Genomic DNA, 13,423 nt, shown 5'->3' with positions numbered 1-13,423 from the left:
TATAGGAAACCTTTAACTCTAGTCTTTCTTATCCTATCGATGTGGAATGATCATCATTTTTAGCTTGCTGAACTTGTAGTCCCACATCACAAAACACGTTGAATTGGAAATAGACACTCTTGTTAGATACATATATGAAGTAATGAAGCTATGACCATATTTTGATGAGAAAATAACTATGTTTTAATGTTTATGCATTACGCACTTTATAAAGTTATATTTGTAAACATAATTAAACTATATATATATATATATATATATATATATATATATATATATATATATATATATATATATATATATATATATATATATATAGGCCTAGGTTATTCTATTCAAACTAATTATTGTGTTATTGTATGCATAAATATAGACCAATTATTTTACTTATTTTAAGAAAGTGATTAATACATATTATTGAATTAAAAATAATCGAAAAATACCATCTAATTTAACTAGAAGGGTATTTTAGTCAATTAACATAGATTTAATAAAGGAAGTTTGCATATTTTAAGGGATCATAGATTCTACTAATTTTAAAAATCTGATTTTACGAATTATTAGGTTTTTAATTCGGACATTCTGACAAAATATGTTTAAATATATTCAAAAATAAAAAAATTCTAGAACCATAAAATAATAAAAATATTCTTGAACATATTTTTCTTGTAGAATAACAAATTCCCGAACGAACAATTGAAGAATTAAAACAAAATTTATATTAATTCTTATAGAATACATGTAACAATTGCTAAGAATTACATTTATTGTTAAAGAATAAAACTAAAAAACTTTCAAATCGGGAAAAGAACATCAAAATCTAACAAATACACTAATTCATTGTAAAAGAATAATGTTGCTAAGAGGCGTCGTTCAAATTTCGTGGTCCGTTCTTCAAGCATCAGTTTCTGTGGAAACAAATCCAATGAATAAATTAATGAGAAAATAGTCATATTCCATTACAACATAATTGGAATTCGTGATTACATTCTGATAGAATTGGAATTCCTTCACCAATAATTATATTAATTCGGGGCATTCTAACAGAATATGTTCATGCTTATCATAAAAAACATTCTTTTCTGATAGAATACTATAAACGAAGAAATACCATTCAGTTGAAGCATTTTAGCGAGCGCTTGGTGTGCATCAAAACAACTTTCAATTTCCTGTAAAAATTAGACAATTAGAACAAATTACCAATTAGCATCATTGCCTATTACTTTCATATACATACCAGATTAGGAGAAATACCACGAGCAACTGCATGAAGATGGGATTGCGATTCCACAAGATCCAGTAAATCTTTGGAGTGAATGGATCTATGATCAAGAAAATGAATGCATCTAGATTCCACATAAGTTGTAATTTGCTGCCAAAAAATCAAGTGAACACATTTTTAGATTGTATCCAATGTTACTTTATAAAAGAAAACACTGTATTCAAAATACAAGCGCCTTTTCTGTATTTTGTCCATTAAAAAATGAAGCCCTTTAATTGCCTAGCAACATTTAGTGCTTTTTAGTTTTTAGAAACTATATTTACCAACAAGTAGACACACTCACCACCAAAGAGGCAACAAGAATCATAGAAAATGGCTTGCCATCAAAACCTGTGGCTTCTCATTTTCCGCTTCAATTTCCCTTTTTGCCCCCTCTCTAATTTCCTGAACCTTCGTGTCCCAAATTTTGTCCACTAGCTTCCATGTATCATCGCTAATAATTTGAGTCTACACAAAAACAAAAATGCAACCATTTATTTTTAAAATGCATGGTTAAAACTTACAATTTAAAATTATATGCATATAAACTCGGCACTAACCTCCATTGGTCTAGGGGCACCAAAAGTTGCAAATCCAACATTTCCAGGTGCAAATGTGACCCTACCTGGAAGTGAAGCACCATGGATTCCCCACCTTCCAGCATATATCAGTGCACCATATTCATCAACAGGGGTCACACGAGGCTGAATCATTATAAACATTAAAGAAGTATCATCAGGCGTATTCGATGCCAATCAAATGCGTTCAATCCCAATACTCCATATAAAACGAAATCGAAATACTTTGGATTCAGACTTGAAATTGATTTCGACCCCAATAATCAGTAAGTTCGACTCTTCAACCCAATTCAACATAAATCGATTTCTTGACTCAAATCGAAAATTAACATCAGTCGACTTCAATGAGTTTGACTCCAATCAAACAAACAATTTCGATTTCTCAAATGGAAATCTATATCAATCATACCATTCGACTCAAACATGAACAATCAATCGAAGATTTAGACTCCAATAATCAGTCGACTTAACCAAAGTCGATTCCTGATGTGAACAATAATAGGTCAATTCGACCTTAAACTATAGTCAAAACTGATTTTGTGGACGAATCCAATTTCGTCTTCAAGTAATCAAACAAAATCCAGTTTCAATTTCGATTTTATAATAAGAGAATTGAACCCCGATGATTTTGAATGAGCACCATCAGAGCGTGGACTGGAACGACGAGGCTTCTTCGTCTTCTTGGCGCTTTCATTGCTGATGCTTTTTTGCTTTAATAAATCATTAATTGGATGCTCTGTGCCTCTGTTGAAATCACCTCGATAATGTCTGATCACAAATTCATAATTGACAGGCGCTTGGGTGTGAGGCCGATGGTAAGGGTGTGAGGCGATTTATGAAAGGGGGATAAATTTAGGGTTAGAAAAAGTCAATTAGATAAAGAGGGAATCTAGAATATAATACCATGATTACAGGGGTTATTTTTGGAAGTTATTAATCATATTACTAAATTACCCTTCTTTATTTATTTAATTATTTAATTTTTTATTTAATTTTGATTGGCCTACATTTATACATACAATAACACAATAAATACTTTAAACAAATGAACCTAGCTCTCTCTCTCTCTCTCTCTCTCTATATATATATATATATATATATATATATATATATATATATATATATATATATATATATATATATATATAGAGAGAGAGAGAGAGAGAGAGAGAGAGAGAGAGAAAACCATAATTAACCAAAGAATCAATCGTGAGCGTCGGAAATCATAACAATCAACGGCCAAGGAAATAGATTACACTTTTACATTTGACGCACACACACCGGATTATACCAAAAAATTCACCATTTACAAAAAAACACACAACTTTTTTTCGTTTAAAATTTTTTTAGGCCATGTTTTTTATTAAAAAAAAAAACCGAATATACCGTTGTTCACGATTTTTCGTCCTCTTTCCATAGAAATCCATGATGATATATAAAAAACGAACTTTTTTTTTCGAAAAAAACTCACTTCATTTTCTTTGATGAAAAAAGTTAAAGGTCTATCTTTTATAGAAAAAATTAATAAATATATCAAAATTCATATTTTTTGTACTTTTTAAACATAGATTCTTATTCATGTTAAAAAAAAAAACGATATTTCAGTTCAGATTCACATTGTGAACCAGTTCAGATTCATATTGTAAACCTGTTCAGATTCACATTGTAAACCTCCTCAGATTCACAGTGTGAATCTAAACTGATCGAAGCTTTTTCACATTGTGAATGTTAAAATTTGAAATATTTACAGTTTAGATTCACAATGTTGATTAACACTGATCGATTTTTTTTGTGAACCTTTTCAAATTCACAGTGTGCATAATAGTAATTCAGGATCACAATGTGAATCTGAACTGTTCGAGATTTTTCATATTGTGAATGTTAAAAATTGAAATATTTACAGTTTAGATTCACAGTGTGAATCTACACTGTTCGAGGTTTTTTTTTAATCGTTGTTGATGTTTATTAATAGAGTACAAAAAATTAATATTTTTGGTATAATTAGTTTTTTTTATAAAAATAAACTTAAATATTGAAAAAACTAAGAAAATTAAGTGAGTTTTTTTCGAAAAAAAAGTTCGTTTTTTATATATCATCATAGATCTCTATGGAAAGAGGACGAAAAATCGTGAACAACGGTATATTCAGTTTTTTTCGATAAAAAACTTGGCCTAAAAAAAATTTAAATGAAAAAAAGGAAGTGAGTTTTTGTTATAATCCGGTACATGTGCGTCCATTATAAAATTTTACAACACTTCCTTTTGCCGTTGATCGCTTTAAATTCCGACGCTTTGGATTGGTTCCTTGGTTCCTTGATTAATAATGGTTTGACCGTTGAGTAAACCGTTTTCTATAATTTTCATATTTTTTCGTATTTTCATACACATATCTACATACACAAATCAAGAATATGATCTCCATAAGTTCAAACATTAAAATACACATAAAAACAAATTGTAGATCATTCTAAAAACATTAAAATAACTCATCACCATAAGTTTTACATCAATCCACATGCATTAAAAAGAAAATAAAGTCCTAGATGAATATAAATACATCAAAAAACTACATAACATCTATCATATGCTTTTATTCATAAAATTTTTAATAAATGTGAAAAAACTACTAAAGTTTATTATGCAAAAGGTTTCAATTCCATGTGTTTTTATTCAATTTAACCAGTTCAACCGGTTTAAATAAACCGGTTCAACCGGATTTTTGTAAAAACCGGCCGGTTCGATCCGGTTCAGAAATAGACATAAAACCGGTGATAGTTGAACCGCTCCCTTCCCCGATTCCCGGTCCAACCGGTTCGACCGGCCGGTTCAAACCGGCTTTTAAAACATTGCATCTAATATGCATAGAACTTTAGAACAAGAAAGAACAAGTATATATTAAATTCAATATGTTTCTTTGACTTTCAAGATTTATCATTATAGCGAGTATAGCATTGGTGCACAAATAATATATATATATATATATATATATATATATATATATATATATATATATATATATATATATATATTGTTATGAATTAAGCGTAAATAATGTAACTATAAATCAAACCAAACTAGTAAACTTTGATAAGAACTTTAATTGAGAAGAAAGAATATTTAGAGAGAATATGAAAGTTATATCTCTTATAAACTTTTTTGGTGTATCACATTCTTTACAATGGAGGGGTATTTATACTATAAATTTTACTAACATATAATTGTAACTAGTTAGAAATGTTGACAAATGTACCATGCACCAATTATTATGTCATCCACCAATTATTTACAACACTCCCCCTTGGATGACATCATTTTAGCGTTCAACTTTGACGTACTGCCTCATTAAAAACCTTGCTAAAGAAAACCCAGTGGGAAAAAAACTTTAGCGAAGGGAAAAAGAGTGCAGTGTATAGTTGACTCCCCCTTATTTAGACACCCGTCACATTATATTCTATGCACATGTCGCATTCCGATGCCATGGACATGTTTCCTAAAGATTGTAGTAGGAAGTGCCTTCGTAAAAAGGTCTGTTGCATTGGTACTGGATTGAACATATTTGATTTCAACTTGATGGTTCTTTATAAGCTCTTGAGTGTACTCAAAAAACTTTGGAGGTATATGTTTTGTCCTGTTGCTCTTGATATATCCCTTTTTCATTTGAGTGACACATGCTGAGTTATCTTCATAAATTAAAGTTGGACATATATCCTTTTCAAGTCCACATGAAGTTAAAACTAGTTGTGTCATCGATCTTAACCATGTACATTCTCTACTAGCTTCATTTAGTGCAATTACTTCAGCATGATTTGAGGATGGGGCAACAAGTGTTTGCTTTTGAGAACGCCAGGAAATTGCAGTACCTCCATTCATGAATACATATCCAGTTTGAGATCTAGCTTTATGAGGATCAGACAAATAACCTGCATCTGCATAACCAATCAAGCCTTGTTTTGAATTGTTAGGGTAAAATAACCCTAAATCACTAGTTCCTCAAAGGTATCGAAAAATATGTTTGATTCCATTCCAATGTCTTTTTGTTGGGGCTGAACTAAATCTTGCTAGCAAGTTTACAGCGAAAGAAATGTCAGGTCTAGTACAATTGGTAAGATACATAAGAGCTCCAATTGCATTTAGATATGGTACTTCTGAACCAAGGACTTCTTCATTTTCTTCGCATGGACGAAATGGATCCTTGTCAATATTTAATGATCTAACAACCATTGGAGTGCTTAAAGGATTTGCATTTTCCATATTGAAACGTTTCAAGACTCTTTCTGTGTAATTTGATTGATGCACAAGTATTCCGTTAGGCATATGCTCAATCTGTAAACCAAGACAATATTTGGTTTTTCCAAGATCTTTCATTTCAAATTCTTTCTTTAAAAGTTCAATCACTTCAAGGATTTCTTTATTCGTTCCAATGATGTTTAGATCATCAACATAGACTGCTATGATCACATATCCAAATGTTGTTTTCTTAATAAATACACATGGACAAATAGTGTTATTTTTATAACCTTTACTTGTCAAATAATCACTTAAACGATTGTACCACATGCGCCCAGATTGCTTTAACCCATACAAAGATCTTTGTAATTTTATAGAATACATTTCTTTGGGTTTTGCACTTAACGCTTCAGGCATTTTAAATCCTTCAGGGATTTTCATATAGATATCACTATCAAGTGATCCATACAAGTAAGCTGTAACAACATCCATAAGACGCATCTCTAAATTTTTAGATACTGCCAAACTGATTAAATATCTGAAAGTGGTTGCATCCATTACCGGTGAATAAGTTTCTTCATAATCAATTCCAGGTCTTTGAGAGAAACCTTGAGCAACAAGCCTGGCCTTCTATCTTACAATTTCGTCTTTCTCATTTCTTTTTCGTACGAAGATCCATCTATATCCTAATGGTTTCACAAATTCAGGTGTGAGGATAATGTTCCTAAAAACCTTTCTCTTGTTAAGAGAATTTAATTCAACTTGCATAGCTTCCTTCCATTTAGCCCAATCATTTCTTCTTTGACATTCAATGACAGATTGTGGTTCGAGATCATCATTCATAATATCACATGCAACTGAATAAGAAAATATTGCACCTATATTGTCAGTTTCATTTTGGTCACATATTCTATTTGTCTGACCATAATTTAATGCATCATCCTCCTTTCCTGGGGGAATTTGAATAATTCGTGTTTCTCCAGGAACACTTTCATCGTGATCTAGTGCATTTTCTGCTCCTCTTCTTTTTCGTGGGTTCTTATCCTTAGAACCAAATGGCCTTCCACGCTTCAGGCGTGTTTTAGACTCTTGAGTGACTTTATCATCAGATTGTCCATGTGGAATGTCAATTCGAGCTAGAACATTGGCAGCTGGTATATATGATTTAGTCACCCTTTTTGTGTCAGTAAATGCATCAGGTAATTGATTTGCCATTTCTTGGAAATGCATTATCTTTTGAACTTCCATGTCACATTGCTTTGTGCGAGGGTCAAGATATGATAAAGTAGGCTCATGCCATGACACATCCTTTTCCATAATCTTCTTTTCTCCACCTAATGATGGGAAATTTGCCTCATCAAATTGACAATCTGCTAGGCGTGCTGTGAAAACATCACCTGTTAATGGTTCAAGATATCTTATAATAGAGACTGACTCATAACCAACATATATTCCCAACCTTCTTTGAGGACCCATTTTTGTCCGTTGAGGTGGTGCAATAGGGACATATACTGCACACCCAAAAATTCTCAAATGGGATATATTTGGCTCTTGACCAAAAGCAAGTTGTAGTGGAGAATATACATGATATGAACTTGGTCTCATGCGTATCAATGATCCAGCATGTAAGATTGCATGGCCCCAAACAGAAACAGGAAGTTTGGTCCTCATTATCAATGGTCTAGCTATTAGCTGGAGACGTTTAATCAGTGATTCAGCTAAACCATTTTGTGTGTGTACATGAGCAACTGGATGCTCAACAACAATTCCTACAGACATACAATAGTCATTAAATGCTTGTGAAGTAAATTCACCAGCATTATCAAGTCTCACTCTTTTGATAGTATAATCAGGGAAATGTGCCCTTAATTTAATAATTTGGGCAAGAAACTTTGCAAATGCCATATTACGAGTTGATAATAGGCAAACATGAGACCATTTGCTGGATGCATCTATTAAGACCATAAAGTATCTAAATGGTCCAGATGGTGGGTGAATCGGTCCACATATATCACCTTGAATTCTTTCTAGAAATCTAGGTGACTCCCTTTCAACTTTCATTGGAGAATGTTTTATAATTAACTTTCCAAGGGAACAAGATGTACATGGTTTTATGCTATTGGATTGAGGGAACTTTTGGTCCTTCAATGGATGCCCGTGTGTATTCTCAATTATCCTTCGCATCATTGTTAATCCTAGGTGGCCCAACCTATCATGCCATAAACTGAATGTCCCAGGATCACAATGTTTTCCTTCTACTACCATATTTGATTCAATCATATGTATATATGTATAATGCAGACCAGAATCAAGTGTTGGTAGTTTTTCAAGCACATGGTTTTTGTCTATAATATACATATATTTCTTATTTTCAATGGTCACAGTTTTTGTGTCATAACCTTTAAAATATATGTCATTGAAACTTAATAAGTTTCTATTAGACTTTGGAGAAAATAAGGCATTTTCTATACAAAAGCTTGTACCATTTGGTAATATAAAATGGGCTTTCCCGGTTCCCTCTATCAAGTCTGCAGGACCTGATATTGTATGTATGACTGTTTTTGTTGGTACTAATTCTGAAAAATATTTCTTTGATTTCAGAATAGTATGTGTACTACCACTATCTGCTATACAAAGATCTCCAATCTTTTCTTGGTGTTGTGCTCCAGTTGGACTCATATTAAACTTCACATATAAAGGAATAATAAGTGAATAAACATAATCATAATTATTATTAAAAAGAAAGTTCATTTATTGTAGGAAAGACATTACATGAAAAACAAACGAAGGAAAAACAGTTTTACTAGAACAATAATAGATTTTTTTTAGATTATGTCTTCCATGTCATTGCAGAAATCAGCAACATTTAGCGGAGTGAATTCAACATTATCAATGAGGTTTTCTTCTTTTCCTTTTCCTTTAATGGACTCTTGATAAAGTTGACAAAGATGTGCAGGTGTGCGACAGGTCCTTGACCAATGGCCTGTGCTACCACATTTATAACATGAACCATCAGATTTTTGTGATGTCCCAGTGTCATGCCTTGCCACTTTGGCGTTATCTTGTGTGTGGACATTGTTTCTTTGTGAATATTGATAATTATTTCTTTTCTGTCCACGACCACGATTATTACCTTGTCCACGACCAGAATTATGGTTCTGATTATGGCTTTGGTTTCGATTAAAATAGCCACGGCCTCGCCCTCGACCACGACCTCACCCTCGTCCACGTGTATTGTTTCGATGACCATCAATATTTGTAGTATTTGCTTCAGGAAGTGCTACTGATCCCGTTGGACGAGATTCATGGTTTTTCATCAAGAGTTCATTGTTTTGCTCTGCAACGAGCAGACATGCATTCAGTTCAGAATATCTTGTGAACTTTTGCATCCGATATTGTTGCATCAAGGTAATGTTTGTTGCATGAAATGTTAAGTAAGTTTTCTCCAACATATCTTCATCAGTAACCTCTTGTCCACAATACTTGAGTTGTGAACATATTCTGAACAAAGCTGAGTTGTATTCATTTACTTTCTTGAAGTCTTGAAACCTTAGTGTTCTCCATTCATCTCTAGCATTTGGAAGTATAACTTCCTTTTGATGATCAAATATTTCTTTCAAAAGATTCTAGAGAATACTTGGATCAGTAACATCAAGATATTCAAATCTCAACATTTCATCAATATGCTTACGAAGGAAAACTTGTGCTTTTGCTTTGTCTTGTGCCAAGCAGTTATTAAATTCATATATAGTATTTGAGATACCCATGGATTCAAGATGCATTTTTACATCTATCATCCATGACACATAGTTTTTCCCACTAACTTCAAGTGCTGCAAACTCGAGCTTTGCAATGTTGGACATAATGTAACTATAAATTTTAAACAAAATAAAAATTAAAATTAAAATCCATTTATTTCAATAAATATTACACAAAAAAGAAGCGGTAAAGCTAACATTGCATACAGGCCTAAAAGTAGATGAAATTCCATATTATCTTCGATGTTAAGGATTGGGATGAAAAGTAACATGACTATTATAGTCATGATTATCACAAAAGGATGAATCATCTTGAAGCTTGATTTCTTAAAATTGATTTATTTGATAGAAGAGAGAAATATTTGTTGTGGGTAAAATAAGCAGGGTAAAGATGTTTATTTATGGTAAAAAAAAATATAGTCGTTGTTTTTGCTGTTTATAATCGTTGCATATATATTCCCGTTGTGTATATATGTATATGTATTTTATAAATCATATAATAAGACTTATAACTAATACATAACTTTACTAATTAGAAACATAAATAAATATTAGTAAATGTTTAAATAAAATTATGAAGAGTATCTAAAATATAAATAAACATTGACATGTATAAATAAATATAATTTAAATGTTATTATGCACAAATAAAAGTTAGTAGCATAATATAAATGTTAGTATGCATAAATAAAAGTTCGTTGCATAATGTAAATGTTAGTTTGCATAAATAAAAATTAGTTGCATAATGTAAATGTTAGTATAAAAATTAGAATACATAAAGAAATGTTAGTATAAGAAATAAAAATTGTTAGTAGTCCATAATGTATAAGTTTCATTAATTCATTAGTATTATTATTATTTTAATATGATTGAGGTTTTTATAATTAATAGTGTTTTTAATAAGTAATACATACCTTGATTAAGATAGATGTGATTTTCCACTTGTTTAATAACCTTGATTAGAGCTTTCGTGCTGATAACGTGTTATGAATTAAGCGTAAATAATGTAACTATAAATCAAACCAAACTACTAAACTTTGATAAGAACTTTAATTGAGAAGAAAGAATATTTAGAGAGAATATGAAAGTTATATCTCTTATAACTTTTTTTGGTGTATCACATTCTTTACAATGGAGGGGTATTTATACTACAAATTTTACTAACATATAATTGTAACTAGTTAGAAATGTTGACAAATGTACCATGCACCAATTATTATGTCATCCACCAATTATTTACAACACCACCAATTATTTACAATATATATATATATATATATATATATATATATATATATATATATATATATATATATATATATATATATATATATATGACGTTTTTGTTTCAACTTACAAGCGTATTTTAGACATTTAACTATTTTTGTATGTGGGTTGTGACATAGGACAAAACTTCCATTAGTGTTTTTCTACTTAACATAATATTTTTTCCGTATTATGAATATTACACTATTTTGTTAACTGGATTGATTTGTGTAACCAACCGAAACATTATATGCATTTTTTTTCTCAGGTTGGAAGTAGCAAAGTTCATTACACAAATGATGATATTGATGAAATCTATGAAGAATGGTCGACTTTTATTACAGGCTTCATTTATCGGTGATATTTTATATCCACAAACAATATAACAGTGAAATGTTAGGTAGCATCATCTTTTGACATGTGGTGTACAATGTTTTTGTTAACTGTACATGTGAAATGTACGGTAGCATCCTCTTTTGACATGTAGTATACATATAATGTTTTTGATAATTTGTTTGACATTTAGATGAAATTGAATTTTTGGTATTATATTTGATTATGTATTATGCGTAAATATACGTTGTTTGTCTATTGAAGTTTATGACACACAAATGGTTGACGTATTGATTTATGTCGTAAATGCACGTTGTAAATGTGTATCGTTATTTGTCTGTTGAAGTTTATGATACATAAATGATTGTCGTATTGATTTATGTCAGGGGATTTAATGATACACATTGCATGTCGTAAATGCGTGTAGTCTTCCTTTATGACATGGCCTTCTTTGACACGCAATGTGTGTCGTACATGCACGTTGTAAGTTTATGACACGCAAAAGTGTGTCGTCTTCCTTTATGACAACACATTCCTTGACACGTATTTCAGTGTTATTTGTGGCTTTTATGACACGTAATGCGTGTCATTAAAGGGTATTTTTCTATTAGTGTCAAATCCCAACGTGGAACCGATCTGTTACTTGTTACTTATTACCAATTTATCAAAACATTACGGATTTCAACAACTAATTAACTAGATTGATTTAAACATTCATGAAGCACAAAACTGAAACTACTAGATAAAATCACATAATAAAAACCAAATCTGATGATTAACTACATAAAAAATTACTAATCTTTTTGCATAACTGAAATCTAGGGTTTTAGCGAGAAATGACTAAAATCTGATAAAAAAAGAGAAATTAAATAACTATATCTTACTAAACTAATTGAGACAATCGATCCATAGTCTTTAGATCTTCAGAAATCGATGAAAAAGTGCAAAAATTGCCCGAAAAATCGTCTTGAAAGTGTTTCTTTTCGTCTGCAGTCTAGGGTTCAACTGAGAGGACATACGATAATTATACAACAAGCTTGGTCAGTAAACAAGGGTTCTAGCAAGAACCACAACCCGCGTTTGGAGGCAGGTGGTATCCATGTTCAGTTAAATGAAGTACATTGCTAAAAAAAATTTAGAAGCACAAGCATGAAGCACAGCCCATGCTTGGGCTAAGCAACTTTAAATATCCAAAATAATGCACTAGTTGTGATCACGATGCAAGCACAACCCATGCTTGGGAGACACGAACCGTGCTGCAGGACTGAAGTTTTAAAAGGCCTAAAAAATCATAAGTCTTACAGTTAAGTTCTGTAAGTAGAGAATGGCTCGTGTTTACTGAGACATGGCCTATATTTGGTATTTTTTTTAGTGTTTTGGCTCTAGATAAGCTCCAAATATGCTTCACATATTCTCTAGATATTCTACAAATATGCACCAAATTATCGATCCACTCGTAATATCTGAAAAACACATAAAACATGAGCAGTATGGGAATTCTGACGAAATACATGAGTTGAACATTATCTAGACTAATGCATATGAAAAAGCATAAAATATGATAAAAAAATACTAATAAAACCTACTATAAAAGATGTATAAAATGACATCTAACAAATCTCTGCAAGCATAAAACTTACTTGCCCTCAAGTAATAAAAAGATTAAATATGATAAACAAAATGGAAAAATATAGATGACCTAAAAAGGAACGTAGAATAAAAACTAAAATAAATTTAAGGAAGCTAAAAACTTTAATTTTATTAACTAAAAACACTTCACTCTTTTTTTTTTTCTTTTTCACATGATCAGACTTCACATCGAGGAAGTTCCAATAGAATCACTACCTAGACAACAATTGCAATACCTTCCATGTATCCCAAATTTCCAAGGCCAGAAAGATGCTTAATTGTGTAAACTGATAAATCAACCATAAATTATATTTAAATTTTATACCTTAATTTACCATGCTCACAAAAATAGCATATTTAAGAACTTCACGT

At 31.2% G+C, this 13,423-nt stretch overlaps 1 long non-coding RNA gene across 1 annotated transcript; it reads right to left on the bottom strand.

Annotated features, from left to right (window-relative positions):
* Positions 1–803: 803 nt before the first annotated feature.
* LOC145117750 (uncharacterized) lies at positions 804–1,963 on the bottom strand. The gene is made up of 5 exons (XR_013712787.1): positions 1,822–1,963; positions 1,566–1,729; positions 1,255–1,372; positions 1,112–1,169; positions 804–908 (listed from the first exon to the last, which is right to left on the bottom strand). It is a non-coding gene; the product is annotated as an uncharacterized LOC145117750 (long non-coding RNA).
* Positions 1,964–13,423: the final 11,460 nt, after the last annotated feature.

The sequence above is a fragment of the Lactuca virosa genome, chromosome 5 (genome assembly GCF_052849685.1).
Source record: "Lactuca virosa cultivar CGN04683 chromosome 5, Lactuca_virosa_CGN04683_v6, whole genome shotgun sequence".
NCBI lineage: Eukaryota > Viridiplantae > Streptophyta > Magnoliopsida > Asterales > Asteraceae > Lactuca > Lactuca virosa.
The sequence above is the reverse complement of the archived record's forward strand: the minus strand, read 5'-3'. Positions and strand labels throughout refer to the sequence as shown.